Source organism: Sus scrofa, chromosome 14 (assembly GCF_054392235.1).
Source record: "Sus scrofa isolate SSC_HxYL_T2T_F1_AM1 chromosome 14, Sscrofa_HxYL_maternal_Yorkshire_Landrace_v2.0, whole genome shotgun sequence".
Lineage (NCBI taxonomy): Eukaryota > Metazoa > Chordata > Mammalia > Artiodactyla > Suidae > Sus > Sus scrofa.
This window is the reverse complement of record NC_139396.1, coordinates 46,224,289-46,251,117: the sequence shown is the minus strand read 5'-3', so window position 1 is coordinate 46,251,117 and position 26,829 is coordinate 46,224,289. Positions and strand designations below refer to the sequence as shown.

Below are 26,829 nucleotides of genomic sequence, written 5' to 3'. Positions count from 1 at the left end.
ATGAAAAATGAGGGTTCCTCTTCCTCATCTGGCCAGGGTTGGTTTGGGTGGAGGGCTAAGATGTCAGAGAAAAAAAAAAAGTAGACTTGCATTTCCTGGAGAAAGAAGACTTCAAGGCGTTTCTTCTGAACACTGGGCCAGTGAGGATGAGGATGAAAGTGCTTATGTTTGGGAGCAATGGCCTCATAAAGTATGTCCATTTCCATGGTTAGAGCTGAATTAAGAAACACGGTACAAGACAGAGGCCTCAGAGCCTCCAGCAGAAGGACTGAAATGATCTGAAGTTGAGCTATTTATTAATGCTAAGACAGAAGACTTGGGATGGGACATTTCAACAAATACGTTTACTTGGTTATCTGCTAGAATGTATTATGGTATTATAAAATAAGATTTTATCTAGAAAATAATAGTGAAATAATGTACACTATTTTTAAGAAAGGAATATATATTTACATTCTTAGTTTTTGAGTTCAACCTGAAGTCTAGTTGCAGGCACAGAGAATGGTAAGCATTACTGGAGAGTATGTCTCATCTTCTTCCTGCTTCCCATGGTGCTTATATGTCCCATGAATTATTTTTTTTTTGTCTTTTTGTCTTTTTAGGGCTGCACCCATGGCATATGGAGGTTCCCAGGCTAGGGGTCTACTCAGAGCTGTAGCCACTGGCCTATGCCACAGCCACAGCAACGCCAGATCTGAGCCTGTGTCTGCGAACTACACCACAGCTCACGGCAATGCCGGATCCTTAAGCCACTGAGTGAGGTCAGAGATCGAAGCTGCGTCTTCATGGTTCCTAGTTGGATTTATTTCTGCTGTGCCTGTCCTATGAATTGAGGAGAAAAAGAAAACAGAGAGGAAGGATGAGCCAGTTCTTCAAATTTGAGTCATAGCTGATGACTAGGAAGAGAGGCTGCCACCTCTATAACATGCCTGGTTCTTTCTTTTTCTTTCTTTTTTTTTTTTTTTGCTATTTCTTTGGGCCGCTCCCACGGCATATGGAGGTTCCTGGGCTAGGGGTCGAATCGGAGCTGTAGCCACTGGCCTATGCCAGAGACACAGCAACGCGGGATCCGAGCCGCGTCTGCAACCTACACCACAGCTCACGGCAACTCCGGATCTTTAACCCACTGAGCAAGGGCAGGGACTGAACCTGCAACCTCATGGTTCCTAGTCGGATTCGTTAACCACTGCGCCACGACGGGAACTCCTGCCTGGTTATTTCTATTGTTAGAAAGTACGACTGCAGAGTGACAGCTATGGGAGTCAGATCAGTCAGCCTAAGCTAGGTTGTGCTGCAATAACAAATAGCACCAGAACTTGATTAGCAAATACTAAGCCCTCGACCATATCACACACCTGCCTTAGTCAGCTGCAGAATCTCTCCAATGCTCTTCAGTTGGAACAAGCAGTCTCTGAGAGCAAAGACAGCATGGCAGAGCCACGGCATGTTTCTTAGAATTTTTCACTGGACATGGTGTGAATTGCTTTTACTCAGATTTCATTGGACAACTACATGATCATGCCTGCCCTCAGTGGTGTAAAAATAGCAGAGCTGTAGCTGCTGACCTACACTATTGCCACAGCAATGTCAGATCTGAGCCATGTCTATGACCCACACCACAGCTCATGGCAATGCTGGATCCCTAACCCACTCAGCGAGGCCAGGAAGCAAACCTGTGTCCTCAGGGACACTAGTCAGATATGCTTCTGCTGAGCCATGTTGGGAACTCCACTATTGTCTTTTTATAATTGGCTACTAATTCCCATTTTGAATGGGCTCATGCTGTCAAAGGCCCCAGGAAAAAATAGTAAATTGTTGATTTTCATCACTAATACAAACCAGATGAAGTCATCAGCATCAGAGTGTAGAAAAGTCAATGACTTCGGTCTACATCCTGGTTAGGGAGTGGGAATCTCAGACTTTTTAAGTGTTGTCCAGGTACAAATGGTCCCCAGTGCCTGCATCTGCCTGGACAGAATTGCACTCAGCCTGGCCTCTGAAATTAATCTCACTGTGACAAACAGGAAATCCTCAGAGTAAGGTAGTCTAGAAGATAGAAGTAGAGCTTTTGTGTGTGTGTTTTCTCCTTATTTTGCAAAATTAGTTGGCCATGTGCCTGTGTGTGTCATGCCATTGATGATAATTCATGGGAGAAAGAATGTCACTTTTCATAATTCAGAGGCTAGGATGATTACACTGTTCCTCCAAAAGATGAATATTCCCAACCATTATGCAAGTATAATGGCATTTGACAGATGCACGGGAAACACCACAGAACCAAAGAGTCATTTGTCATGGCTGGCATTTCAATTCTCAGAGTCTGGGAGTTCTGTTGGACCTTAACATTTTGATTCTGATTAGAAACAATAAAATGAAAAAGCGCTGTGTTAACAGAAGTACAGGAACCCACAGAAATGTACAAGTGTCCTACTTTTCCCAAAACCTACAAGCAAAACCCACATGTGCATGGGGATGGTTCCAGTTTAGAGTCTGAATTCTGAAGCCATTGTAAGCACTGTTCTTGGTGGGTGCCTGGCTCCTTTTGGGATCAGGTCTGGGACATTCTTGGCTGTGGCCACCAGTGAGCCCAGAAAAGACCTCTTTATAGGCAAGAGAAGACTCCAGGGATCTAGGGATGTAAAGAACCCTAGTATACCCAGATAGACACTTGGAATATGGAAGACGGGTACGAGGAGGAGGAGAAGGTAGCATGGTATCAACAAATAGTAAACATGGTTTACTATTTCTGCGATACTGAGAAATTCCCTGTTTTCATTTTCTCACTTTGGAGGCAGAGGATGTGAAGGTGTTTGAACATTTGCAATGGGATAGATGGATCTATGGGATCAGAATTACCTTCATTTACTCTTGTCTTGTAGGACCTATGGTGAGTTTGTGGAGCCAGGTAGAGTGGTGTCTGGAGGACTTAGTGATGGTCAGGGAGGCACTAGCAAAAGGCTGGGAGCTGAGGTGCATCACATCACCCTTATCGTCTTTGTCATCCCTATCCCATCATCACATTCTTCATTTCCATCAATATCTCCCTTATCTTCACTATCATCATCTCCATCAGCACCTTCTCCATATTATCAGCATCATATCATCTCCCTCATCAACATTATCATCATCTCCATCATCAGCTTCTCCACATCACCATCACCACCATCATCTCCCTCGTCACCATCATTTCCTTCACTATCGTCATCATCATCATCATCGCCTTCTCCATCTCCATCATTGTCACCACCAACATATGTTGTACATCAATTGTACTTCAATAATTTTTTTTAATTAAAAAGTGAGGTGTTCCTGTTGTGGCTTAGCAGTCCAACTAGTATTCATGAGGACATGGTTTGATCCCTGGCCTCACTCAATGGGTTAAGGATCTGGCATTGCCGTGAGCTGTGGTGTAGGTCGCAGATGCAGCTCAGATCTGGTGTTGCTGTGGCTCTGGCGTAGGCCAGCAGCTATGGTTCTGATTCATTCCCTAGCCTGGGAAACTCCATATGCCGTGGGTGTGGCCCTAAAAAAAGAGAGGAAAAAAAAAAATTAAAAAGTGATACAGAGTAAAAAAAAAAAAAAAAAAAAAAAAAGAATAGAATTTTAATTCAATCCGTTCAAGAGTCAAGGTTTCTGTTCCCTTCTCTGCTTCACAGAAACAAAAATATTTTCCCCATAATCAAATCAGCAATAATATTTAAAAGATATATTATCCAATGATAATTGGATAACTGGTCATCCATATGACAAATAAATGAGAACCTTACGGAAGAGTTGTTCTATATTCTTAATGGAGAAATGGCCTTTCTAGGTTGGACAGATAAATTTAACTGTTTATGCAAACAACATCAAATGACAAATGACAAAATGGGGTAAATTTATATTTCACAAACATAAAAGTAAGGTTGGATATACCATTGTGGCTCAGCGGGTTATGAACCCGACTAGTATCCATGAGGATGTGGGTTTGATCCCTTGCCTCCTTCGGTGGGTTAAATATCTGGTGTTGCTGTGAGCTGTGGTGTAGGTGGTAGACATGGCTTGGATCCCATATTGCTGTGGCTGTGGCATGGGCTGGCAGCAGCAGCTCTGATTCGACCCCTGGCCTGGGAAATTCCGTATGCCCCAAGTGTGGCCCAAAAAGGGGGAGAAAAAAAGGCTAAGTCTCTCCTGTATAAATATCTTTTACTAATCAATAAAAAACAAAAAAGGCCAGAAGCCCAATAAGGCCATTACACTGGGGTGATTCAAATGGAGAACATACATGCTCTTCAGGACAACACACGTACATGAGGCAGGTGTTTGCATCCATCTCCACAAAATGGGGATTGTCGTGGCTTTCCTTTGAACTTATGGGTCTCTGTGCAGGGAAACATGGGCTAGAGAAAATCAGTTATTCCTCTGGGGAAGATGTTTGAACTTTTGGCTACTCTATGCCACCACTGGTTTCCCAGGTGGAAAAAAAAAAAAATCTCATTCTGGGGCCAGTGAGAAATCCAGATGCCAGAGCTAAACTCTAGAATGGAGAGCTTTAGCCAAACTGTGTATTGTCCATAAGGCACACCAGCTGATTGCACTTGTCTCTTGGCTGCAAGTTACTTGGCTGCAAGTATTGGATGTTCAGATGCTGTGGAACACAGCCTGAATCTGAACCTCGGGGCAAAACCCAACCAGGCCGCTGGAGCCATGCTGGGTGACAGGGCTGGCATCAAAGCCAAAGCCAGTTCTTGATGAGACAGCACTCGGAAGCCGAAATGGGCTTCAGGACATTGATGCCCGCTTGTGTTTTTTCTTCAGTAGTTCATGCGCTCAGTGTTCAAATGCTGGCAAGTTCCCCTGTGGCACCCGTCCCCGCCCCTGCCCCTGCTCCCAGTGCCTTTTTACCTTTGCATAAACATGGAGATCTCCATTTGGAATAAAGTCCCTCCGTCTTCTGACTGTCTAGCCCCATCTGACATCCACTTGGCTGTCCCAAGCTATATTCCCCCTTCTGTTTGCAACAGAATTCTTAAGGTTTCACTGAGAACAAAGCTACTCTGCTGGTAAAGAATGTTTATTCTCACCTTCTTGCAAATAGGCATGGCCATCCTATCCCACAGTCTGGTCCATGGTAAACAAGAGGAAGCCATAAGCAATCTTTGGGTCTTGTCATTATAAGCAAGAGGTATGTGACAGATGCTCTGGGGCCTTTACCATCTCCTTTTCTGGACTGAAAGCTCCCAGGTGAGTCTCCCCACCTCTCCCCCGCTCCCCCGCCAGGAACTATTCCCAGCCTCAGGGGTCTGCCTCTCCCACATCGCACCCCCAGCCCACGTCCAGTGACTGGTCAGCCTCAAAATACAGGAGTCCAGCCTGCTTCCCCAATTCCAGCCAACTCCAGATGTCTGGATCCACTTAGGACTCTCTCATCCTAAAGCAATTTCCTTTTCTTCCTGTTTCTGCTTCCTTCAATGCCTCCTAGGTTCTACTTCCAAGAACACCCCTGGGAAACTGCCTACACTCACATCTTTAGCTCAGTGTCTTGCCCTCAGGGAAGTTGATCTAAGATAGGCAGTATCTTCTATTTGTTCTTCATCTGTGTGTAGAGATAGCCAAGATAAAAGGAGTTGGGTGTCTCTAACCCCATAAGGCCACCTTACCAGTTCTGGAAGAGATGCTCAGAATGGCACATGGTGAGAGAAAGAATCTACTAGTTTCTCCCTGTATTTTGGGTTGCCTAGGCTGGACACTTATTGATAAAACTGGCCTCAAAGATAACCTCACCCCAACCCCACAGGCACCACTAACTAAGGATTTTTTCATAAGAATTTACACAACAATGGGGCCCACTCTTCATTATTCTGTGTAATCAGGGATGGTCTCTTTGTTGTCCTAAGCCAGTCAGCTCATTTGGCTAGACCCTCGTTTTGTTCAACGTCTGTAATACTAGCTCCTCCTAGCTCAAAAACAATGCTCCATAAATGTTTCATGACTGAATGATTGTCTTTCTCTAACCCAGGGTCTCCTCAGAACCCCCATCTAAATGTGCTGATGTAAGCAGAGATGCACATTGATAAGCCTCTCTTGGTTCCCTGTTGCATTGAAGAAAAATCAATAAACATCAAGACCCCAACATTATGTGACTTGATCTTATTTCCATCTTATAACAATCCTAAGAAGTCAGTTCACATCCACATTGTCAGACGAGGAAACAAGTTCGGAGGAAGGTAAATACGATAAGCCAGCCAGGCAAGAGGAAGATTTGAACTCAGATCTGATAAATTGCAGAGTCCAAGTGTGCAATGCTGTCTTCTAAGCTCTGACAGGCTCCTTCACGTCATCTGTAAGTCTCCCCAGCACACATCATTGAAACCCACAGAGTGAAGTTCCAATGACGATGTTTCCAACACAAGAGCAGGTGTTTTAGCAGAGAGAACACCTCTGTGATCTCACCAGCCCAGAGCTACCCTTGTACATATAGTTGAAAGCCAAATTTCACAAGCCACAGTCTTTCAAAAGCTATCCAGCCTAGGAGTTCCTATCGTGGCTCAGCAGAAACGAAACTGACTAGCATCCTTGAGGAGGCAAATTCAATCCCTGGCCCCCCTTAGTGGGTTAAGGATCCAGCATTGCCGTGAGCTGGAGCATAGGTCACAGATGTGGCTCTGATCCTGTGTTGCTGTGGCTATGGTGTAGGCCAGAGACTACAGCTCCGATTCAACCCCTAGCCTGGGAACCCCTATATGCCGCGGATGTGGCCCTAAAAAAAAAGACACACACACATAAAAAAGATACCCAGCATAGATACTGATCTCTTTAATACAGACCTCATCTTAATAACAATCTCAGTGTAATTAATGCTAGCCACCGCAATAGATAAGCCTGAAATTTCAGTGACTTAACACAACCTTGCAAGTCACTTATACTCCAATAAAATGTATTTATTTATTTTTTTTAATTTAGGGTCTCACCTGCGACATATGGAGGTTCTTAGGCTAGGGATCAAATCAGAACTTCAGCTGCCCACCTGCACTCAGCCACAGCAATAGCAATGTGGATCCGAGCCGAACCTGCAACCTACACCACTGCTCATGGCAATGCTGGACGCTTAACACAAGAAGCAGGGCCAGGGACTGAACACTCAACCTCACGGATACTGGTTGGGTTTGTTTCCGCTGAGCCACAAAGGGAACAGCAATAAAATTTATTCAAAAAAAAAAAAAAAAAATAAGGTGGTAGTTCCCATTGTGGCTCAATGGTTAGTGAATCCAACTAGGAACCATGAGGTTGCAGGTTCGATGTCTGGCCTCGCTCAGTGGGTTAAGGATCCGGCGTTGCTGTGAGCTGTGGTGTAGGTCGTAGACTTGGCTCGGATCCCGTGTTGCTGTGGCTATGGTGTAGGCCGGCTGCCACAGCTCCAATTCGACCCCTAGCCTGGAAACCTCCATATGCCCTGGATGTGGCCCTAGAAAAGACAAAATAAATAAAATAAAAATAAGGTGGAAAATGTGGATTTATTTTTCTTTTAAAAATAATTCAGTGGCTCGACACAACAAATGCTCTTCGTTGCTCATCCGAATCAAATGAAAGTCACAGTTTCCATGTGGTAACTCAGTGATCTTAGTGTCTCCCTTATGGAACACGTAGGTTTCCAAGTTCATAACTGCAATGCTGGAGCAGCTTGCAACATGCTTTAAAGGGCCAGGCCTGGAATGGACCACATCACCTTTGGATGGTATGAGTCACATGACCTCGCCCAGGTGGGAGCCAGGGAACAGAAAGGGGTATGTGGCCATCTGGTGTCTTGGAGACAAAACTCACAGGGAAGATAGGGACCACGTCTCTGCTTCTTTGTCCCCATCCAAGAGTCATCCCTGAGAATGGATATCAAAATGACCCAGAGATCATCTCAAGGAAGGTTTTGGGGACAATATAATGGTTCAATGTAAGAAATGGGATATGGTTTCATCAACAGGAATGACACCAAGGAAGATGTATTTGTACCCCAGACTGCCATAAAGAAGAATGACCGCAGGAAGTCCCTTCGCAGTGTAGGAGATGGAGAGACTGCGGAGTTTGATGTTGAAGGAGAAAAGCCTGCGGAGGCAGCAAACGTTACACGCCCTGGTGAAGTTCCAGAGCAAGGCAGTAAATATGCAGCAAACCGAAACCATTATAGACGCTATCCACGTCGCAGGGGTCCTCCACGCAATTACCAGCGGAATTACCAGAATAGTGAGCGCGGGGAAAAGAATGAGGGATCAGAGAGTGTCCTGAAGGCCAGGCATAGCGCTGGCCCTACCGCGAGTGAAGGTTCCCACCTTACTACATGGGGAGAGCCTATGGGCGTGGACCACAGTATTCCAACCGTCCTGTGCAGGGAGAAGGGATGGAGTGCTGACAAGCAGGGTGCAGGAGAACAAGGTAGACCAGTGAGACAAGAGTGTGCATCGGGCTATAGAGCACGCTGCCGCAGGGGCCCTCCTCGCCCAAGACAAGCCAGAGAGGACGGCCATGAGGAAGATAAGGAAAATCAAGGAGATGAGACCTAGGGTCAGCAGCCACCGCCACGTGGGTACCACCGCAACTTCAATTACCGGTGTAGATGCCCAGAAAACCCTAAACCACAAGATGGAAAAGAGACAAAAGCACCCGATCCACAGCTGAGAATTCGTCCGCTCCCAGAGGCAGAGCAGAGCGGGGCTGAGTAAATGCCGGCTTACCAATTCTACCATCATCTGGTTTAGCCATCCAACAAGAAGAAATGAATAGGAAATTCCAGCAATAAGAAATGAACAAAAGATTGGAGCTGAAGATCTTAAGTGCTTGCTTTTTGCCTGTTGACCAAATAACTAGAACTATCTGCATTATCTATGCAGCATGGGGTTTTTATTATTTTTACCTAAACATGTCTCGTTTTGATAATGACAAATGTGTTAAAAAAAAAAAAAGGCCTGGTTTGTCTCAATACATCTTTAATGGTTTTTAAATTGTTTCATATCTGGTCAAGTTGAGATTTTTAAGAACCTAATTTTTAATTTGTAATAAAAGTTTACAGCTTGATTTTTTTCAAAAAAAAAAAAAAAAGGCAACAAACTGCAAGCACCTATTAATAAAGTTCTTAAATAATGGGCGGGGAAAAAAAAAAATGTCCCAGAGAGCTTCCCTCAAAATTTAATTCCAAGAGGTCACCAGGAATGGAGTCTTGGTGTTTCTGACTCTCAGGCACAATTGAGGTTGAGAAAAATTAAACTCGGTGATTTTTATGTATTTATTTAATTGTCCTTTTAGGGCTGCACCTATGGCATATGGAAATTCCCAGGCTGGGGATCAAATCAGAGTTGCAGCTGCTGGCCTACACCACAGCCAGTTCCAAGCCACATTGGAGCTGGTGGCAATTCTAGATCCTTGACCCACTGAGTGAGGCCAGGGGTTGAACTCATATCCTCCCAGACACTATGTCAGGTTCTTAACCTGCTGAGCCACAATGGGAATTCCAAACTAAGTGATTTCTAAACCTTCTTTCATTGCTCAAGTTCTTTAATTCTGTGGTTTTCTTTTTCTTTCCTTAAATTAATCTGCTTTCCCCTTTCCCTTTCTTTTTTTTCTTCCTTCCTTTCTTTCTCTCTCTCTTTCTTTCTTTCTTCTTTCCTTCTTTCTATTTATTTACTCATGTATTTATTTACTCACTTACTGGCCACGTCTGCCATATGTGCAAGTTCCTGAGCCAGGGATGACACCAAACCACAGCAGGGACCTGAGCCACACCTGTGACAATGCTGGATCCTTAACCTGCTGTGCCACAAGAGAACTAATGTGGTTTTCTTTTTAACTCTACAGGTAGAAAAACAAGCAGATCAGACTCCTGTCCTGTACCTCCTTTGCCACCAGATTCCCAGGAGACTGTTGAATAAGGATTCTGGGTCCCTGCCTCATAGAATCTCCCTAAGATTGCCATATCAGATCCTCTAAAGGTCATTCTTCTGACCTCACCCTTTTTTATCTTTCGCTTAGTTCCCCAAAGCCCCACCCAATGCCTTTGTACCAGAATCCTACCTGGAAAACAAGTACCCCCAACACCTACACTCTTTTGTAGGACCTTAAATTAATCTGCTTTCCTCTTTCCCTTTGAAGGGTTTCTTAGCTATTAATAGGCGTTTAACCCTCTGGATCTAAAATATTGGCATATCAACATCATCTTGTTCAAAAAGATTCATAGAGAACTTTCTTATTTTGTTAAGAAAGTCAGTTTCATAAAACTTTCCTTGAATTGATAGAAAATTGGCACAAAATGATAACGGAGGCTGTGCTGAGTCAGAAGAAAATGGTGGTTTAAAATTTTTTTAATTAAAATTTTTTTTTTTTTTTTTTTTTTTTGCTTTTTAGGGCCGTACCCGCGGCATACGGAGTTTCCCAGGCTTGGGATCAACTTGGAGATGCAGCTGCCGGCTTACACCACAGTCACAGCAATGGGGGATCCAAGCCACATCTTCGACCTACACCACAGCTCATGGCAACACTGGATTCTTAACCCACTGAGCAAGCCAAGGATCAAATCTGCATCCTCATGGATTCTAGTTGGGTTCGTTAACTGCTGAGCCACAAGGAGAACTCTGGTCATTTTTTTTTTTTTTGACCTGAAACTCTCTGAAAGAGTTTGGCCTGTTCCCTACAACATTTTCTATCATTGAATTAAGTCCCCAATAGGCACTAAGACCAAAATGAGGAGAGAGAGAGAGTTAGGAAGGGGAAGCCCAGGCTGATTTAGGACTATTTCATAAGAAGACCTGTCTGGGTTCTAGGAAGCTCTCGCTGAAAAATTGAATCTGAGAATTAACGATGAGAAGATGTTGGCATGGAGGAAGGTGGGTGGGATGGAGCCTTGGCTGGTTGCCTGTTTACCTTCAGTCTTATTCCTATCTTTGTGCTTGGCTTCATTGCAGGGGGTCGACTGTCTGAAAACTACATTTCCGGACCTCCTTACAGCCACTTCCTGTTCGGTTCTGCCAGTGGAGGGCAGTGATGGGCAACTAAATGGTAGGAATAAGAGAAATGATTTTCCTCCTGTTCCTTTCCTGGCTGCGTCTAGAGACAGAACATTCGTGGCAACCACAGAAGGTCTCTTGACGTGGGACTCTGAGGGGGGCTGAAGAATATTGGCCACCATGACCCCTTTGCATGCTGATTTCATAAGCATCTGAAACAACACAACCACCAGGGCACAAGTGGACATGTTCAAATTGATGACTGAAGGATATTCTGTTCCCATGACCTACCCTCCCACACATTTTATTCTTCCAGGTTTGGTTCATTCTGTAGAGATATTTTCTGAAAGATACCTCAACATGGAAGAAAAACAAGAATGACTTATGGGGACTAGATGCAGCAGATATGCATGGAAGAGCTATTTGGATGGAGGAAAATTGGCACTGAAGATACATAGGAACCTGACTTCTCTGACTCCTATTTCTTCACCGACTGAAAGGTAAAATACAACACCACACATGAGTAATGTGTGGATCCAATGTGATAACACTTGCACATAGCAGATGCTCAATAAATGGAAGCTGAATTATAAATCACTTTTTAAAACATTGAATCGTTGATAGCCTGATGTCAGTTTCTCTGACTGAAAACAGTTCAAACTTCTTTAGAGGCCAGTTAATTGAAAAATCAATGGCTATAATGATTCAGGCCCTTCCACATTGTCCCTAGAACTCAATCTTTTGACACGTCACAGCTCTCCTGTCCCCATATGGGTTTCATCCCAACGTTCCACGTTGCAGCTAGATGGCAGCCAGTAGCTCACAACCAAAGCCATCCAGGTCAAGTCTGGAGAGAGGTGTGTGGTGTGGTGAATGGTACAGAGTGTGTGTTTCTTTCTCCGTAGTACCCCAAATACCTCAAAACCTCAACCAAGTAAATTCACTTTATGCCCTAGGTTCTAACTGATTGCATTGCTTATCCCTGAACCAGTCATTATCCTTGAGGGGATGTGATGTTCTGATCCATCAGATCTGAGTCATGTGACACACCCTGGAACAGGGGTAGGGGTTGACTCAACCCAGTACCCATGAACCAACTGAGTGAGAGAGAAGAAAAGATGAGCTCCACAGAAGTCAGATCCCTCCCCTGTGGAGAAGAAGGAATGGATGATGGAAACTATTATCAGCCCTCATCAGCCCTCCGCAAAACACTCCACCCACAGAAAGAGTGGTACGGATATACATATTTGTCTGCATTACAGTTCCCTCTGTCTAAGAGCAGTTACCCCTTTTGGGAAGTAAGCCCCTCTCTGGAAATATTCTCTTTGCTGCCCGCCCTTGAATTTGGCTTGCATGGCTGTTGACGTGTTCTTACGGGACCTGTGGGCACCTGGGTGTAACTATGCCCATAAAGCTTGTCCCCCCAGATTGTATACTTAAAAGGAAGAAAATCCAGTGAATCTGTCTTGCAATGACTAAAGTTTTAAGGTATTAGTCATCGGAACAGTTGACATCCAAGTGGAGAAATTGTACAGAAAGAATAACAAATAAGGCTGACACATAGCATACAAAGCACAGTCAAGGAAAGGCAACAACAATGAAAAATACATCATCCATGTCCACAGAATGGTAGGTAAATGCAGATCATGGATTGTTCAGAGGTGGTTTTATTTGTGTCTTGACCCAGTTTTGAGACCCTGGCTCAAACTTCCACTTCTTGAACTTAGTCAGTGGGAAAATATATTTAGCATACTCTTCTCTAAGCTCCTCTTTGTGAGAAAAAAAAAAAAGTTCTCAATTCAGACAGTGGAAAGATTTTTAATATATCTTTACATTTTATTCCTTTAAAATTTGAGAGACAGAAGAAACCATGCTTATGGTGTACTCTTCTAAGAATCTGACAAGTGTCCACAGTTGAATAACAATTGCCAGAAACAAAATATAAGAATTCCACCAGCTTCACACTTTCCCTCTTGCAGCCCTTTCAAAATCAGTCCCTCAGAGTTTCCACTGTGGCACAACAGGATTGGCAGCATCTCTGCAGCACCAGGACGAAGGTTTGATCCCTAGCCCAGCACCGTGGCTTAAAGGATCTGGTGTTGCCGCAGGTGTGGCATGGGTCACAACCGTGGCTTGGATCTGATCCTTGGCCCAGAAATTCCATATGTGGCCAAAAAAGAAGAAATTAATAAATCCCTCTCCAGCTCTTGGCAAACTCTAATTTTTTTTTTTAAGGTGCTATACATTTGCCTTTCCTGTAGTGTCATATAAATGGGATTGTACAGCATGTAGCTTTTTTTCAGCCTGGCACCTTTCACCTGCACTATACATTTGAAATTCGGTGTTGTCGTGTATATGAGAAGTACATTCTTTTTATAGCTGAGTAGTATTCCACGGCATGTCTGCATCATGGTTAATTTATCTATCAGACGAAAGACAGGAAAATGGGAATAGGATGCGTCACTCCAGGGGGATGCGAATAGCACAGAGTGAGTCTGAGTTTGTCCAGAGCCCTCCACTACATCTGTGCCTGCAGTTGGCAGTGGGCGGGGGGATTTGTTAAATGGACACCAGTGGTGGGCGGAGGGTTCTGGTTTCCAACCCAATATCCATCCCTCTCCCCATTTCTTTCTTCCCATCAGAGCCCGGCAGGCAGATACCTAGAGGATCAAGTTATTCCTGACTTCTCTCATTTACTCGTTTCCACTTGGTCCTGTGCCTTGGTTTGGCCACTGCTGCCCCGTCACTCACAGCACAGCTGTTTATTAAGCTATTATGTGTATAAAGTGTCACCGGAGATGCTGGGGGCAAAACAGTGACCGAGAGAGGCTGGGGCTTTGCCTGCTGGATTACGCAGCCCAGAAGGGAAGGGACTTCTAGCCAGGCAAGTGATAAACATCACAGGACCACTGTGGGGGCATCTCAAAACATCCTCTGTTTCAGGGACCAAAATGCTTTTTTTTTTTTTTTCTAACTGTACCCAAGACATGTGGAAGTTCCCGGGCCAGGGACCGAACCACACCACGGCAGCGACGTGAGCCTCTGCAGTGACAACACGGGATCCTTAACCTTCTGGGCCACCAGAGAATTCCCCAAAATGCTTTTAAGGTCACCATTTCAGGAAGTTAGCAGCCCCATTTGCTCTGTTCTTTTGAAGACCTAAGGAGGTAGATTTTATTTCCACGCAGATGATCTGACAACAACCAACCCAACGATTTCTTTTTCTTAAAAGCATCGTAAAGGAAGTAAGCTCAGGTCGTTATGGAAACCCCACCCGAAGTTCTGACACATCCCAGGCAGCAAGACAAACACTAGAAACTCCCTTTGTCTGGTCCCCGTCCCAGAATGGGCTGGGATGGGGTGATGGTGCCAGTGGCTAGAGCAGCAGGCGGGTGGCTTTCCTGGAGCCTCACCTGGAGAGAGGCCCCAAGTGGTCCAGGTCCTGAGCCATCAGTAGGGTCAACAAGCTCCAATGTGTGCCATCGCTGTGGGAGCTACTCATCTGCCTCACAGTCAAACACATGCAGAGAAGCAAAAATGCAGCAGAAAGAAACTTCTCTGGGAAAAGCCCAGGCTGACCACTACCTAGTCAGACAGGGGACCATTTTCAGAGATAATTAGGGACCGAAAACCAAGTAGCTTCAATGGGGCACCATTTCTCTAGACGCCATGGGACTGAAAATTCTCTAGTGCGAAGAATCCAAGACCAGGAGTTCCCATTGTAGCTCAGTGGGTTAAGGATCTGGCATTGCCATGAGCTATGGTGCAAGTTGCACATGCAGCTTGGATCTGGTGTGACTGTGGCTGTGGTGTAGCCTTTAGCTGCAGCTCTGATTTGACCCCTCGCTTGGGAAATTCCATATGCTGCAAGTGCAGCCATAAAAAAAAAAAAAAGAATCCCAGGTGATGTGCCATCAGCCACCTGATCGGTACCAAGGGAACCTTCACAGGTGACCAAGCCTCTCTGATACCCACCCTCCCCAATCTTGCTAGGCTCAGAACACAGAGTTCCTGATAACACTGTTTTTCATTTGCTTTTTTTCTTTTCTTTTTACAGCCACACCCAAAGCATATGGAAATTCCCAGGCTAGGGGTCGAATCAAAGCAATAGCTGCCAGCCTACACCACAGCCACAGCAACACCGATCCGAGCCACATCTTCAACATATGCTGCAGCTTGCGGCAACGCCAGATTCTTAACCCACTGAGCAGGGGCATGGATCTAACACACAATGTCATGAATACTCATCAGGTTTATAACTCACTCAGGCACAAAGGGAACTCCCCGATAGCACTGTTGTAAAAGCCCTCTTCCAGCACTTTCTTCATTCCCGCAGTTTGCTCAGCCCTCTCTGTGGACCATGATCTCTATCTTGGCAGCAATCCGGTGACTTAGGTAACTTTATCACCCCTATTTGCCCAGGGGGGTGTCCCCATTTACCCCTGTGGCCTCAGTGTGATTATTGAGGGTGTTCCATGGGCCTCTTAGAAGGGTTCCAGTTGAGAGGATAAATTGTGCATCGTCCTCTTTATTACCCCATGTTATTTTATTTATTTAGTTAGTTAGTTAGTTTTTTTAGACAGGTTCCCAGGCTAGGGGTCTAATTGGAGCTGCAGCCGCTCACCTACACCACAGCCACAGTAACAGCAAGTAGAGGTCTGAGCTGCACCTGGGATCTACACCACAGTTCACCCTAACGCCAGGTCCCTGACCCACTGAGAGAGGCCAGGGATGGAACCTGTGTCCTCATGGATACCAGTGGGGTTTGTTACCACTGAGCCATGATGGGAACTCTGATTATGAGAAGATAGCGCCCCGGGCTTGCCTCTGGGCAGCAATGCCCCAAGCTGACAGGGTGATGTAGGTGGAAAAGTCTTTGGCTCCAGAAATGAGCACTGCACACTCAGCCTTTCTTTCCATCGTCATGGCCACCAGGTCAGCATTTAAAAAGGCCCGGCCCTGGATTGAAGCCAACAGAGGAAACAGGAGCCGAGAGAATCAGAGGCTTCTGACATCTTTATATAGCATCGCCTCAAGTCCCTGACCTTTTTAAATGTGTGTCATTTAACCCGCTCCAACAGTTAAATGAAGTTTTTGCATTTTTAGAAATTAATTAATTAATTTTTTATAGCCGCATCCGCGGCATATGGCAGTTCGTGGCCAGGGGTCGAACTGGAGCTGCGGTTGTGGTCTACATCATAGCCACAACAACATCGGATCTGAGCTGCATCCTCGATCTATGCTGCTGCTCAGGGCAACACCGGATCCTTAACCCACTGAGCGAGGCCAGGGATCAAACATGCATCCTCACGGACACTATGTTGGGTTCTTAACTCACTGATCTCAACGAGAACTCCTGGTTTCTGCATTTGAAATTGGAAGAGTCACCAATCACACAATGATGGATGCAGGGAGGACCAGGGGCCCCATACACCACCCAGGCTCACGTGAGCATCGTTTCTAAGCCACCACCATTCAGCCTCTGGGCTGAGGACACTCACCACCCCCAGGTGCCCCTCGGGTTGCCCGCCCAGCCCCCACCCTGCACCTGCCATTGCGGGCTGCTGACTGGGATTTATTCCTGAGGGGGGAGAAAGCAGGCAGCCCCCCCCTCCCCCGCCACCGGGCAAAAGCTGCGGTCTGAGCATCTCGCCCTCGGTCCCCCGCCCTCCCATCCACGGAGAATTTGGCAGCCGCATTTGACTTCCTAAGACAGCCCAATCAGATCCCTTTCTTGAGATAATAATGCTTCATTTTCTCCCTTTCTGTCGGAAGAAGATCATCTCCTCACCCTCCTTCACAGCTAAGCACATCATCAAAATTGAACTTCCTGCATCTGTGTGAGATAAATAGGGCTTTGCAGAAATGGGCTGCAAACCAACATGCCGCTCCCTCCCCCTCCCCCCAAAAAGGACACCAGCCAATAATTTTTCTTCAGAGGGAAAGAAGGAACGATGAGGCGGACAAGCCGCAGGAACCTCACGCTGTATCTGGACTCTTTGAGTCACAGAAGTAGGTGGGGAAAAGAGGGTGATGGGGAAGACAAGTTACCAAGGGGCGAGGTAAGAGAAGATGAAGGCTATTTTTCCTTGAACATCATTTAAAAGACGTGGATCTTGGAGTTTCCTGGTGGCTCAGTGGGTTGAGGATCTGGCATCGCTACTGGGGCGTGGATCACTGCTGGGGCTCAGGTTTGATCCCTGGCCCCGGGAACTTCTGTATGCTTCAGGCATGGCTAAAAAAATAAAATATAAAATAAAATAACATAAAATAGGATCATCTCTATAACTTTATGTGATTACTCCATCGGCTCCTAGAAATCAGTACAGCATCATTTCCATAAATAGAGAACCCACTTGATTTGATTCTTTGCTTGTTTGGTAGGATAATTTATTTCACAGGATTTAAAATATATCAACAGGGAGTTCCTGTTGTGGCTCAGCAGTAACAAACCTGACTAGTATCCGTGAGGACCTGGGTTCGATCCCTGGCCTTGCTCAGGGGTTAAGGATCCAGCGTTGCCCTGAGCTGTGCTGTAGGTTGCAGATGTGGCTTGGATCCTGCGTTGCTGTGGCTGAGGCATAGGCCCAGAGGCTAGGGCTCTGATTCAACCCCTATCCTGGGAACTTCTATATGCCGCTGGTGTGGCCCTAAAAAATCCAAACCAAAACAAAAACATGTCAACAAAGCATTGATCCAAGAGATGAAAGATGTTGCCCTCTGCCCCCATTATTCAAATTGGTGCCATTTAATCATTGGAGAAATGCTGGTAAATGTTTCAAACAATCCAGAAGCACAGAAAGAAAACAGGTGACACTCCCTCTTCACTACCGCCCCCACTCCAGCACACTCAGGTAACTACCTGTGTTTTTTTTTTTTTTTCATTTTTAGGGCCACACCCGCGGCATATGGAGGTTCTCAGGCTAGGGGGTCTAATCAGAGGTACAGCTGCTGGCCTACACCACAGCCACAGCAAGTTAGGATCCGAGCCCTATCTTTGACTTACACTGCAGCCCACGATGTACACCGCAGCTCACGGCAACACTGGATCCTTAACCCACTGAGAGAGGCCAGGGATCAAACGCACATCCTCATGGACCCTGGTCGGGTTCTTTATCTGCTGAGCCACAACAGGAGCTCCACCACCTGATTTTTAAGGACTGTTCTGTTTGGGAAGCTGGCTCCCAGGGCAGTAAACACAGTAATGAAAGCTTCGTCCTGCTGCAGGATGTTTGTGGTGTCACAGGAAGGGTTTCCAGGAAGAGAAATATGAAAGCCCTGAGAACATGGTGTGGCAGAAAAGACTAGATGTTGAAATTGCCCCTTCCCCTTCCAAGATGAGCTGCTTCTCCCAGATAACTTTTGACATCATGTTCTTGGCAGGGAAATAGGCCAGGGTGTCTGGGGACCTTCCTTTCCTTCACCTTCTCTTCTGGGCCTGCTATCCAAGGACATCCTTGGTTCTGCTCCTCCTACTGGGAGAAGCCACAGGGGCCCACTTGTTACAGCAGCAAGTGTGGCCTTAACCCATCACGGGCTGCCTCTTCCACAATACACACCAGCAGTCCAGGCACAGGTGACTTTTCTATCAAGTCTCTAGCAGTGCATGCACAACATACTAAAATATCTGAAACTTCTGCAAGAATCTGCTCTGTGCAGGTGTGCTTAAGTGAGACATCCTGTTTCAAAACTGCGAGGGCGGTTCTGCTGTAAGCAAGCAGAGTGGCAATGGCTCAAGGCTGAGTGTCCTCAAGCCTCAGGCTTCCCCTTGGGAATGTGACAATGTGCCTGTGTGGGTTAAGGATTTCTAGACACGTTTAAAAAGATATCTAGGAGTTCGCGTCGTGGCACAGTGGTTAACGAATCCGACTAGGAACCATGAAGTTGTGGGTTCGATCCCTGCCCTTGCTCAGTGCGTTAACGATCTGGCGTTGCTGTGAGCTGTGGTGTAGGTTGCAGACGTGGCTCGGATCCCGCGTTGCTGTGGCTCTGGCGTAGGCCGACAGCTACAGCTCCGATTAGACCCCTAGCCTGGGAACCTCCATATGCTGCGGGAGCGGCCCAAGAAATGGCAAAAAAAAAAAAAAAAATTAAAAAAAAAAATAAAAAGATATCTAATATATACACATGAACATGTATTATATGTAGAGTACTTATATATACTATGTCTATTATATATGGGATACATAGGATATAACACACATACATAGAATACATATATATACTATGTTTATTATACAGAGGATCATAAGATATAATACATGCATTATATATATATAATACATATATATATTTATATATGCACACATACTATGTATATTATATATATGAGACCTAGGGTATAATACATATATTATGTATAAGATACAAAAGAGAGAAAGACCAAAATCTGTAGAGCAGCCCAGTGGGATGGAAACTTAGGATTCCTATGTTACAGTTTGTTTTTTTTCTTTTTGGCTGTGCCCACAGCATACATAAGTTCCCAGGCCAGGGAGGGACCTCTCATACCACAGCAGCAACTTGAGCCACAAAAGTGACAATGCCGTATCCTTTACCGCTGACCCACCCCAGAACTCCACACATTACAATTCTGAGGCAGAATTTCATCTCTGGGAAAGCTCAGTTTTCACTCGTAAGGTCTTCAACTGACTAGGTGAGGCCCACCCTCGTGAGAGAGGGTCATCTCCTTGAGTTAAAGCCAACTGGTTGTAACTGTTAAACATGTCTATAAGATACCTGCTCATCAAGAATAGCATTCGACCAAACAACTGAGTACCATAGTCCAGCAAAGCTGACACATCGAAGCAACCATCACAACACACCTCAAGGCGTCTTGGGCTCCTTGGAATGGGTGTGGAGTGAACCATGGGAAATTAACAAGCAGAGTAATGGGATGTCTGCAGTAGGATGGAGGTGAGGAATGCAAGCCTGGGACCTGAGTCTCAGTGTTCAGTCCTTGACAGAAACATCAGTCTTCCTTTGCGCTGGACTAGGAACTGGATGGATACAGGGTCTGTATAAAAAGTCATCCGAGTCTTCTAGGCTTGGTCAAAGAGTATCTTTAATCCTTCAGATTCAGAAATAAGCTGCATTGGGATGGGGCTGAGAAGCAGCAGAACTGGGAGAGAGGAAGTGAAGGAGAGAAGGAAGAGGATATTATCTTGAAGACCGGGTCACTCCAAGGTCAGGTCAAAGTGAAGGAGGTTGGGAAAGAAGACAGGGAGCATCAGGATATGAAGGAGGCACCTGTGAAGGGGGTCCCAGAACCCAGGGTGGCAGCAGCTATGGTGCAATGCTGCCACCCAGTGTCACTCAAGAGTATTGCTGCCATGCAGGAAATATTTGCCTTGATAAATATTTGTGGTCTGAGTTAATTTAGAAATCTGTGGCTTAGAGCCTAACCTCATTCGCCCAGAAGTCGGGATTTCAGATCACTTCCACTCTATCTTTGACAACGTATTTCAAACAGTTTGACCTCTACCTGGAGTCCTGAAAATACAGCCCTCATTAAATAAACCATCTGAGAGAAAAATGAATAGGGGGTAATTCAGGAGATGAAATGGGGGCAGGGCTGTGGACACTTATCATTGTTTCTGCAATGCTTCATCTCTGGGAACCGGGAAGATGCCTAAGTTTAGAAACCCCAGGACCATTCATCAGCCTTCCACATTGACGTGAAGCAAAATAATGTCGTTTGCTTGTAAAATATAGGATTTTGTTTTCTCTCTCTCTGTCCATCTATTTTATGGTTGGCTCAGCTCTGCAATAAAAAGTGAAGGAATTAGAATAAGCGTTGGGGTCACTGCTCCTTGCATGCGCTTTTGGAAATAATAGAGCCACGTGATGATGATACAGACGTTAGGTCCCCGTCACGAACTTCTGATGCAGACGGTGCAGGCCAATAACTTTCCAGTCCTTGAGCTTGGCCTCCAGTAGCAGGAGTGCAAGGAAAATTAACATGCAGCCCATTACATTATGCCTTCAAACGACCTCATAAATAAGGAGACAGTTAACGACAACGTTGTCTGCTTCAGGCTAGGTTTAAAACAGAGAGAGACGTTCCGCATACAAACATGGATTGAGTTCAAACTTTTCTTCTGAGCAAAAGACATCCGAGTCCCCCCCGAAGAGTACCTATTTTATGATTCCACATGTGTAAAGTTCTAGAAGAGGCACATCTAATCTATGTGAGAGAAAACCGATTGGGAGCGGGGTGATGGAAACTGGGGACACAAGAGAGCTCTTTGGGGGGAGGGAAATGTCTGCCCATGTCTGTGTTGTTAGGACAGTTACTCGAGTGTGTACATTGTTCCAGACTCAGGAAGAGAAGCCCAATGTGACTAAGCATCAGAAACTTGTGAGTCAACACTAGAGATGTCCCCTCATACCTGTTAGACTGGCCATCATCAAAAAGCACACAAATAAGGGAATTCCCGCCATGGCGTGGTGGGTTAAGTATCCGACTGCGGTGGCTCTGGTCTCTGCAGAGGTGCAGGTTCCATCTCTGGCCCCGGCCCAGTAGGTTGAAGGATCTGGCATGGCTGCACCTGTGGCGTAGGTTGCAGATTCAATCCCTGACCTGGGAACTTCCATATGCTGTGGGTGTCGCCATTAAAAAACAAACACACACATAAAAAACAAATGTTGGTGAGGATGTGCAGAAAAGGGAAAACTTGTACAGTGCTGGTGGGACGGTGAATTGGTCCAGCTACTGTGGCAAACAGTATGGAGGTTTCCACTCAGCAGGAAATGGCCATTTATATCTATGACATAATGATGCATAAAAATGAATATCCATGTCTCTGTGGCTGTAGCGGCTCTTGGAGATGAGGAGGGGCCTTCTGGCTGTCTGGTCACAAAGGAGAAATGGCTGGAGTTCCTGTTGTGTCTTAGTGGGTTAAGAACCTGACATAGTGTCCATGAGGATGTGGGTTCGATCTCTGGCCTTGATCAGTGGGTTAAGGACCCAGCGTTGTCACAAGCTGTGGCATAGGTCACAGATGCAGCTTGGATCTGGTGTTGCTGTGGCTGTGGCGTAGGCTGGCAGCTGCAGCTCCAATTCGACTGGGAATTTCCATGTGATGCAGGTTTGGTCGTAAAAAGAAAAAAGAAAAAAAAAAAAAGAGGGCAATGTTAGCATTTCCACCTCAGGATGTAAAGCACTCCTGACTCCTTCCTGCGGATCAGCAATCTATAGCACACCCAGCCTGCTTCTTGTTTCTATAAATAAAGTTTTATTGGAACACAACTGCCTCACTTCGTGTGTTGTCTGGGGCTGCTTTTGCCACGTGATGGCAGGGTTAGGTAGTTGCAGTGAGGACTGGAGGGCCCCTAAAGCCAAAAATCTTTACTGCTTGGCTCCTTGTAGAGAATGTTTGCCAAGCCCCAATCTGTGCTATTTGCCTGTTCCAGTCGGGGCTCAGAGACTGGAAGCAGAAAACGTTCTAGTTCTTTCAAGCAGAAAGGGATTGAATGCAGGAAATTGGCTGCCTGTGAGAGCATTGCAAAGGTGAGAGCAGCAGATGGGAACCAAGCAGCCCATGATGGGGCAGCGGCGGCAGGGGGGAGGCGTATTCTACCTTGGCCACTTTCAGTAGAGTGGTGGGGCCAGGACATGTTACAATCAAAAGTCAGGAAGCTACTTATGTTGCCTCATAGCTGCCTCAGGACACCTGTGAAATGAGTCACTGTGAAGGCATGCTGGCCACAGAGGGAAAAACAAACAGACAATCAAAAGAACCATCCTTTTTCCAAACATGCTTGCCATCAAAAGCATCAGGAGGGAACTTTTCTCCCAATTGCAGAATTTTTTTTTTTTTTTTTTTTTTACGGCCACAACTGGAACATATGGAAGTTCCCAGGCTAGGGGTCAAATCAGAGCTGTAGCTGCAAGCCTACAAAACAGCCACGGCCTCACCAGATCCAGATTCGGCCTACACTGCAGCTCACGGCAACGTTGGGTCCTTAACCCACTCATCGAGGCCAGGGATTGAACCTGCATCTTCATAGATACTAGTCTGGTTCTTAACCTGCTGAGCCAAAACAGGAACTCCTCCTGAATACAGAATCTAATGCACAACCAGGCTCTTAGCAGCAGAGAGCCTGAAAGACAGTTCCTCAGCTGTAATGCAGGATGGTTGAATGAGACAGCTTGCAAATGCCCATCAAAAATATCTACCACAGGGGAGTTCCTGTCGTGGCTCAGTGGTGAACAAATACGAATGACTAGGAACCATGGTTGCAGGTTCGATCCCTGGCCTCGTTCAGTGGTTAAGGATCCGGCGTTGCCGTGAGCTGTAGTGTAGGTCGCAGACTCAGCTTGGATCCAGCATTGCTGTGGCTCTGGCGTAGGCCGGTGGCTACAGCTCCAATTAGACCCCTAGCCTGGGAACCTCCATATGCCTCAGGTGCGGCCCTAAAAAGACCAAAAAAAAAAAAAAAAAAAACCACCACCCCCCCTCCTCGACAAAAAAACTACCATGGAGTTCCACTGTGGCTCAGCAGGTTAAGAAGCTGACTAGTATCCATGAGGATGTGGGTTTGATCCCTGGCTTTGTTCAGTAGGTAAAGGATCTAGCGTAGGCATGAGCTGTGGTGTAGGTTGAAGTTGTGGTCGGATCCCACGTTGCTGTAGCTGTGGTGTAGGCCGGCAGCTGTGGCTCTGATTTGACCCCTAACCTGGGAACCTTCATATGCCGCAAGTGTGGCCCTAAAAAAAAAAAAGTTTCCCCAACCTTGCTCTGTGCCCACTTTGCTTAGAGCCAAACCCCAAAGATGAAGGCCCACAGTGACTCCCACGCCACGTGTGGTGTCAGCAACACAAAATAGTCCAGCAAAGATGCTGGGCCCCCACCCTTTCCACATCTTAACAGAACTGACAAGTTGTAGACCGCGCAACCAATCAGAGGAGATTAGGTTACACCCCAACATTTTCGTTTGAAATTTATAGCTGCCGCAATGCATGACTCACAAGCAACATCAGGGTAACGGTGATAATAGAGTCGAGCTTAATGGTATAGGCTTTGAAAGAACCGGGTGATAGCGCTATTTTTCAGTCCACCACCAATCTGAAAAATGAGGGACGCTTTTCTCAGTGCCCCTGAGTGCAAAGCATCTTGTAGATGAACGGTTAAGCACCAGGCTTGGAAAACAATTGCGGCTGCTTCCCCGTAGGGGGCGCCCTTGGAACAGGAGCTCTGAGACCGAAGCAGCTTCCTATCTCATTGGTGAGTTGAAAGTAGTGCAACTATAGATGTGATAAAGTCATGTGAGTAATAAATAAATAAAAAAGAAAGTAGATTACTGTATATGGAAAATACCTTTCGTTTAATCACTTGAGACAATAAAAAAAACCTGCTGACACAGCACTTTTAAAATGCAAAGGTTTTTTGTTTTTTAATAAAGAAGGAAGGTTACTAAATATTTGCATATTCTATAATATAAAATTTAACCTGAGTCTTATCAAAAGTTGAGTTAAAAGAGGCAAAGAATTTACCTTTTAACTGGTCCATGAAACATTTGACTAGAGTCCTTGAGAGCAAAGCTAGGATTTTTCATGAGGGGAAAAAAGTATGCCTTATACTCATGGTTTTGTGAGTTTTTATTGTGCTTTTTCTTGTGTTTTTTAATGATTATTTTTTTCTAGAACATTCAAGTAGTTTAAAAATTGTTAAAAAACTGAAAAGAGGGTGTATTACAACTTACATTCCTTAAGTGTAAATATTTTATTTATACCTAAACTGAAGTTATTATCCTTCTGCCTCAGTTTATGTTAATTAAAAACCATTTAAGAAGTTCCCCTTGTGGCTCAGTGGGTTAAGAACCAGATGTTATCTCCATGAGGAGGTGGGTTCGATCCTAGGCCTCGCTCAGTGGGTTAAGGATCTGGCGTTGCTGTGACCTGTGGTGTAGATCGCAGATCCAACTCGAATTTGGTATTGCTGTGCCTGTGGCGTAGGCTGGCAGGTGCAGCTCCAATTAGACCCCTAACCTGGGAACTTCCATATGCTGTGGGTGTGGCCCCTAAAAAGACAACAACAAAAAATGATTTAAGATCATCCGGTGATGAGGAGAAATTGTTGAGCAAGGCTATTCTCTGATTGAAACTGACAAAGGCAAAGAAGCTTCTGAAAATCTTGTCAATGAATTTGCTTCGGCCTCAGATTCAGATATGGCTCCACCTGCATTGGTCCTTTGTTACATTTTGACATTTTGTTCATTATGGATTTTTCTGCATTAATTTTAAATTTTGTTCCTGAAGCCAGTGCCTTCTCAGACCCTGAACTAGGAAAGTATATTATAGGTTATACTGCAGAGAATATTTGCAGGAAAGAGTACTTGATTATTAAACGTTATAAGGTTATGACACATTTTTCATCAGAGATTGAATTTTTTCACCAACTTTGTGACCATTAACCTGAGTTATAACTGCAGTGATCTAACAATATTAAGATCAGCCAACATCAAAGCTGTGGTTACAATTAGGAACATAGTTAAGGCATTCTTCCTTGAAAACAGTTATTTTCAAGAAAAATTAACAAAGGACTACAACAGAATCTTTTGAAACACGATAAACAATGTAGATTTTCCATGACCAGAGTTTTATTACTAATCCAACAACAATAAACAAAATGGGACAAAGAGCTGCTGGAAGATAGACTGGATGATTTTATTAACATCTCACCATAATCTGGTTCTCTAACAGAATTCACTGAAACCAACACGTTTCTTTTTAGTTAAGTGATTTTATCTTTTCTTGGTTAGTGGATTACCTAGCATACAAGATTTCCAACTACATTATAGAATATTAGAGTTCCCTTATAGCACAGTGGGTTAAGGATCCAATCTTGTCTCTATAGTGGCTCAGGTTCAATCAATCTCCAGGCTGGGAATTTCTGCATGCCACAGCTGTGGCCAAAAAATAAATAAATGAATAAATAAAATTGTAGTATATCATATCTCCCTTGAGAAAAAGGTGTCCTTATTAATCCCCCTCAAAATGACATTCAGTTATGTATAGTAGAGACGACAGGGACTTCCTGCTGTGGCTCACCGGGTTAAGAACCCAACATAGTATCCATGAGGATGCAGGTTTGATCCCTGGGCTCACTCAGTGGGTTAAGGATCCGGCGTTGCTGCAAGCTGTGGCATAGGTTGTAGATATGGCCTTGCTGTGGCTGTGGTGTAGCCCGGCAGGTGCAGCCCTGATTTGACCCCTAGACTGGGAACTTCCATATGCTGCAGGTGTATCCATAAAAAGAAAAAGAAAAAGAATAAGAAAAAATAAACAACAACAACAAAGATGAGAGTTTTTCCTAAAAATGTTTCTTGTAGACCTGGGGTCTATTAGAAGTATCTGGGCTTCTAAGGAAATAAAACAAATGGCCTAATGTGCCTAAAGGCAACTTGGGTTGATTCCATGGCCATATCACACTCACAAAGAGTGCACGGTGCCACAAACATTGGCTTTTTTGCCCTGATTGCTCTCATAGCTGATTTTCTGAATCTGAGAGGTCAAGGTTTTCTATTATTTTGATTACATTTCAATCTTGCTAGTTCTGACCTAATGCTTTTGGTCACCAGGAACTTCTGAATTTTAAGTATACTATCCAAATATTTACCTTTTCTGAGTCATCCCTAGGTCTGATCATCTTGCTCTAAGTCTTTGATACAATGGCTAAACAGAATAAGACTAGGGCCAGATCATGGTATTTCTACAGCAAAAACTGCTCTAAGGTGAATCTTTTTTTTTTGTATTTTTTGTCTTTTTAGAGCTGCACCTGCAGCATATGGAGGTGACCAGGCTAGGTGTCGAATTGGAGCTGTAGCCTATGCCACAGCCACAGCAACACCGGATCCGAGCTGC

At 45.1% G+C, this 26,829-nt stretch overlaps 1 pseudogene; it reads left to right on the top strand.

Annotated features, from left to right (window-relative positions):
* Window positions 1-8,690, top strand: LOC100514370 (Y-box-binding protein 1 pseudogene; annotated as a pseudogene).
* Window positions 8,691-26,829: the final 18,139 nt, after the last annotated feature.